Source organism: Malania oleifera, chromosome 8 (assembly GCF_029873635.1).
Source record: "Malania oleifera isolate guangnan ecotype guangnan chromosome 8, ASM2987363v1, whole genome shotgun sequence".
In the NCBI taxonomy this organism is placed as follows: domain Eukaryota; kingdom Viridiplantae; phylum Streptophyta; class Magnoliopsida; order Santalales; family Ximeniaceae; genus Malania; species Malania oleifera.
Window position 1 is genome coordinate 3506538 of NC_080424.1, and position 5783 is coordinate 3512320.

Consider the following 5783-nt stretch of genomic DNA (forward strand, 5'->3'; position numbering starts at 1 on the left):
TCCCCAATCTTCTGCCATTTTTGCTACTTGGTAAGAAAATTCTCTATTTTGACAACAATTTAACTAAAATCTTTGGTAGTTTTCATGCAACGAATTGTTTCATTAGTTGGTCTTTGATCAAAGGACCATAGATGTAGTCCGAATGTATGCGTAGGAAAAGGGGTTTGAGACAGGTTTGCAGGTCATTTGTGTTTTTCTTTTTGGGTTTCAATCGAATCGTCTTCATTCAGTTAGACTTCATTTGGATCAATGATTTTGAAAGAAAATGAGAACAAAATCAATTTTCATTACATTTTTCTCCGTATCATATTAAATACTAAGAATGAAAATTAGTTTTGCTATCCATGGACTTGAATGTCTGCAGTGATAGTTTTGGCAGTGTGTTGAGATGTGGAAGGGAGATGTTAAACCTAAGGTTACATTTGGTTTATGAAATGCTTATTCTTAGTAATAGATTAGTTTTAATAGGTTAATTGTAATTAGTTATAACAATAAGGAATAGACAAAAAATAAAAATTATTTCTAAATTTCATCATGGAGATGTTTATTCCTTTCTTTTTATATGTTGAATGAAATAATTAGGAATGTATAAGGAATAACTATTCCCTTAATTTTTAAATTTAAATTACAGTTACTGTCTATTTTGTCGATCCAAATGAGCTAGGGTTTGGTTCAGACTAGGGAAGTAAATGTGTCCATTTTAGGGGAGATCTGAATTTCCTGTACCAGAGCCCGGAGGCAAGATCTTGAGTTGTGTATTTTAAGGGTTTAGGGTTTGTTGTGTTAAAAAGGCTGTTTGGAATTGTATGGAAGGTAATTTATGCATTCATGTAAAAGCACTTGAACCTGATTGAATCCAATTTTAGCTCCAATGATGAGTTTAGGAAAGTGGAGCATGCGCACACATGCGACAGTATTATTATTTAAATCAAAGAACAGTGACATAATCATGACGTTAAACATAGTTTTCAACTAGGGCGTGCATACAAACTTTGTGGAGTTAAAGAACTCTCTTTTTCTCTCTCTCCAAATGACATTATTATTACTGTTGAAAATAGTCATATGGTTCACATTTTACAAAAAGTTTAATAGAGTAATCCTCACAGTTCCTTTTTATTTAGCCTCCTATTCATAACTCAGAAAATATTAAGGATAGGAAAGTAAAATATCAAGAAATCTTCATTTTCATGATGTTTGGTTATCAAGGTAAATGAGAACAAGAAAAGAAAAGAAATACATCAAATTTATTATCAAAATTTTGATTTTACACATTATTAATATTTAATTTTTCTTAATTTTTAGTCATGTTAAAACAATCTTTAATCTTTTATGGTATTAAATAGAGAATAAAAACGTAAAAGAAATAAGTTTTCTCCTTATTTTTTTTCTTTTTCTTTTTTCACGTAAAATCCTTAATTCAAATGGACCCTCAGAGTTGAAAAAAATACATTAGGACTGAAGGATCCATGATTTGAACTCTTCCTAATTGGTTAGTATGTCTACATTTCTAAACTGAACCCCTAGTTTGAATCAACAAGGGGTGTAATCGGTTTGATTATGGGCTAAATCGAAAATAGAACCAAACATTGTAGTTTTTGGACTTACCCAACCGTTTTTGGACTTCCCCAACCGAAATCGAAACTGAAACAGAATGTGTTATCCCATGGAGAACCGAACATTCGGTGGTTAGGTTATGATTTTTTTGGTTTTTAACTGATTTTCATAATATCTAACATTTATTTTTCATAAGGGTTGTTGAGTCGTCGATAGCTTAAAGGCTCAAAGCAGTGACGACGACGATGATAAGAAACGGAGAGAGACCTAGGTTCGAGAGTCTGAGGGAGAGGTAGAGTGGCATTGATCGGTCGTCGATAGCTTAGAGGCTCAGAGCAGCGACAACGACGAGAGACGGAGAGAGACCTAGATCCGAGAGTATGAGGGAGAGGCAAAATGGCGTCGACGAGTCGCCAATAGCTCAGAGGCTCAGAACAGTGACGATCCCATGAATAAGGTTGGAGACGACGACCAGAGGGGAATCTGAGCAAATCGAGGGGCTTGGACAAGATAACTCGTCACTAGGGAACTCAAACAGAAGGGCTCCGAGCTGATTGTCAGATAGAAGATGCTGAGCAGGTTGAGGGGCTCGGACGAGACGACTCGTTGCAGGGGAGCTCGAACAGAGGGCTTGAGGGGCTCAGACGAAACGACTGGTCGCAGGGGAGCTCGGATAGATGGTTTTGAGCTGAGGTCGACAGAAGAGGTCGAACAAAGTGAGGGGCTTGGGCGGGTCAACCATTCGCAGGTCGGCTCTTCGTAGCCCGAGTCATCGTGGGCCGAGGCGTGGATCACGTGGCATCTGGGCTGGGTGCTAGGCTGAACTCCCTTAACGACTTATTGTCTTCTTAAGTGATAAGGGGCCAATTGTAGTAGAGCACATAGGGTATTCCAGAGTAGTTAGTTAGAGTTTGCTATGTATAAAGCTAGGGGTTAGCGGGAATAGGGGATAGTTAGAAAATTGGAATCAATTTGTTTTCTGTTTCTGGAGAGTGGCTCTCTTGAGCCAACCAACCTGTTCGTTTCAATTTCCTTGTATGCATTGCTCTATTCAATTCGGTTCATCTCTGTAATCTCGTTCTCCTGCAAGTAATTCATTCAATCAGGCATTACCTCTCTTTTGAGTTCATTACAAATTGTGTTGAGTTCATCACCATCTCGAGTGGGTTCATTACAGACGACGACGACGAGAAGAGAGGGAGAGAGACCTAGATTCGAGAGTCTGAGGGAGAGGCAAAGTGGCGTTTGTGAGTGACTCGCAGCAGAGAGAAATAGAATAGAGTAGCTGGCTGAGCACTGAGCAATGATAGACTGATAGTGAATATGAAACCCTAGTCCGCCACTCTCCATCCCATATATATAAAGTAATTATATTAATTTATATATTTATTTTTTTATTTAAATCATTTTTTTGATTTTTTTTCGGTTTGGTTATATTTTGAAACCAAACTAGTTTCAAATTAGTCATTAATTTTTTGATATTTTATACCTCTTTCAACCCCTTTTAGGATTTGAATCCAAGACCTCTAATACAAGTCCCAAGTTTTAACTATTGGGATGTCTTCTAAGAGAGATTGCACTTAGGATTATGAAATAATGTCTAATATTTAATAGACATTATATGTTGTAAATTGAAGTTTAGTGATTAATTTGAACTGAAGTTTAGTGAGTGTTCATAGAATTTATATTTTATGTTATCATACTCTCCTCTTCAATTTTGAAAAATAAACATTTTACAAATTAAGCATAACCTTATCCCGTATTTAGTTTGCGGAATTAGGGTTAGAATGGAATCAAAATTTAGGCCCCAATTCCCATTTGTACATTTGATTTCAAAATAGAATAATGAATTTGATTTCAAATGGAATGTGATTTTGACAAGCAATGGAATTTGTCATTCAAATAAGTTAGAATCATTATTCATTTCATGGCATTACCAGATTCGTTACCATTTTCGACATTATGTTACCAGTCCCTCCCCCTTTTGAACTTTTAGGAGCTTGCAAGTGTCACCATGGCCAAAATAAGGCATCTCTAATGAGGTTGCTTGTGGACAGTTTCTATCGATAAATTATTATTTTTTTTAAAAAGAAATTAAGTAGATTATTATGAAAAAATTTGAAAGAAAGAATATAACTTAATCAAAAATTGATATTAAAAGGACATTTTTAAAAATATCTTATTTTTTATTTTGTTCTAATTGTCATTTTGCCCAAGTATTCAAATAAAATAATCACCTAATTTTGGCGTCAATTTTGTTATTGTCTAGTTACCATCCTTAATGCGATTCTATTCTCATGTCTCTCCATTTCATGAAACAAACATAACCAATTTTGGAATTATTCCTACTCTAATTTCACTTCATGTTAGCCTATACAAGGATGAGCATACAAGGAATAATTACAAAATTTTATAGTGAGAATATTTATTCTTATCCTATTTTGCATATGATAGAATAACACAAGCTTCTTCACATTGACTTTGTTCCCATGAATGGTCACCAAACTTTAGTAGTAGTTTCAAATCAATCATTTAACTTCAATGTATAACATGTTATGCATTTGACTTTGCACAAAGTTTCAATATCATTTAATAAGGAAATAACATCTCATCTAATTGACAAACTACTCTCCTAATGTATTAACCTTTGCAACCTTGAAATGCAAGAAAAAATTATAAAAAAAATTCATGGTGTAATAGCCCAAGAAATTTCTACAGGACTCGTCGACGAACACAGAGGTTTCGTCGACGAGGGCTCTTCAGGATCTCGTCGACGAAGACCCATCTCGTCGACGAGAAGATACTGGGAGAGAGTTTAAAGCAGACTGAAACTCGTCGACGAGGGTGCAGGCTCGTCGACGAACTTTCTACAGGATTCGTCGACGAGGTGACGTGTCTCGTCAATGAATCCAGTCCTACAAATAGCTAAAACTTAGATTTTTTTAACCAAAGTCTTCAGGGCAGAACCCTCCTCTCTCTCTCTCTCTCTCCTACGATCCCCTTCCTTTCTCTCTTCGATCTTGGCCCCATTTCTCGTCGGATTGAAGATCTGAGGCCACCACGACGCTCCTGGTGAAGTTCTTTGCAAGTTTGCCGGAGTAGATCGTGAGGAAAGTTAGTTTGAAATTCATCCTAAATCTAGGGTAAGGTATTTTATTCAGATTATGCATTCCTTGTAGTTATAAAAAATGTTGTAGGTAAGAAAATACTGATGTTTTGTTCTGTGGGATATTATTTTTAGGATGTTGAGTTAGGATAGAGCCAGAATTTTATAGGGGCTTTTCAGAGTTAAGGTAAGGAAAATATGCTATGCTAGCAATTTTTAATATGTATACATAAGAGTATGAAAGGGTATTTACAAGCATGTATATCAAATTATTTTTCAGATAATTATGAATATTATTTTTATAGCAAAATTATAGAAATTGAGCATAAGACTACGTTTATTCAAATGTGTAGCATGAGTTTATTACAGTACCATATATATATATATATATATATATATATATATATATATATTTTACAGTGTTACAGATATACAAATATTCAGATATTTTAGAATATTAGAAATGAATGAGACTTACAGTATTTTCAAAGAAAAACATGATTTCTAGACCATAAAACTCAGACAAATTATACAGTGATAGCATCAAGATGCTATAGCAGATATACAGAATATACATATATTATATACAGAGCACACATATATTATATACAGAGCATACATATATTATATACATATATTTTATACAGATATTACAGATAGTTCAGACAAAAGCACAGATGATATAGATAGATAATATATATATTTCAGTCAGATATCTCAGATAATATAGCTCAGAATTATAGTGTTATGGTTGTTTTTAAAATCATGTTAAAAACAGTAAGATGAGTATATATTTATATATGTATACAGTATCACACGATATCAGATCCCTGTGGAAATTACAGACAGATATAATTATAGTAAAACACGGTACCGTTGCTAGTTTCAGACATGTGCAACCACATGACTCAGATAGCATGTGGATTCCGTCTAACTGTGCTAGGAGAGATTGTAGTCTCCCCAGCATGCTGGGTTGAGGTAGCAGATTAGATGATGACAGAGGTTTGATACAGCCCGGTGAGATTGGAGTGGGCTTGGATCTACATAGATCATTACAAATTGGCGGATGATAGAGATTGACTTACCTAGAGGGCCGACCAGAGTAAGTCCAGCCTACGGGCCG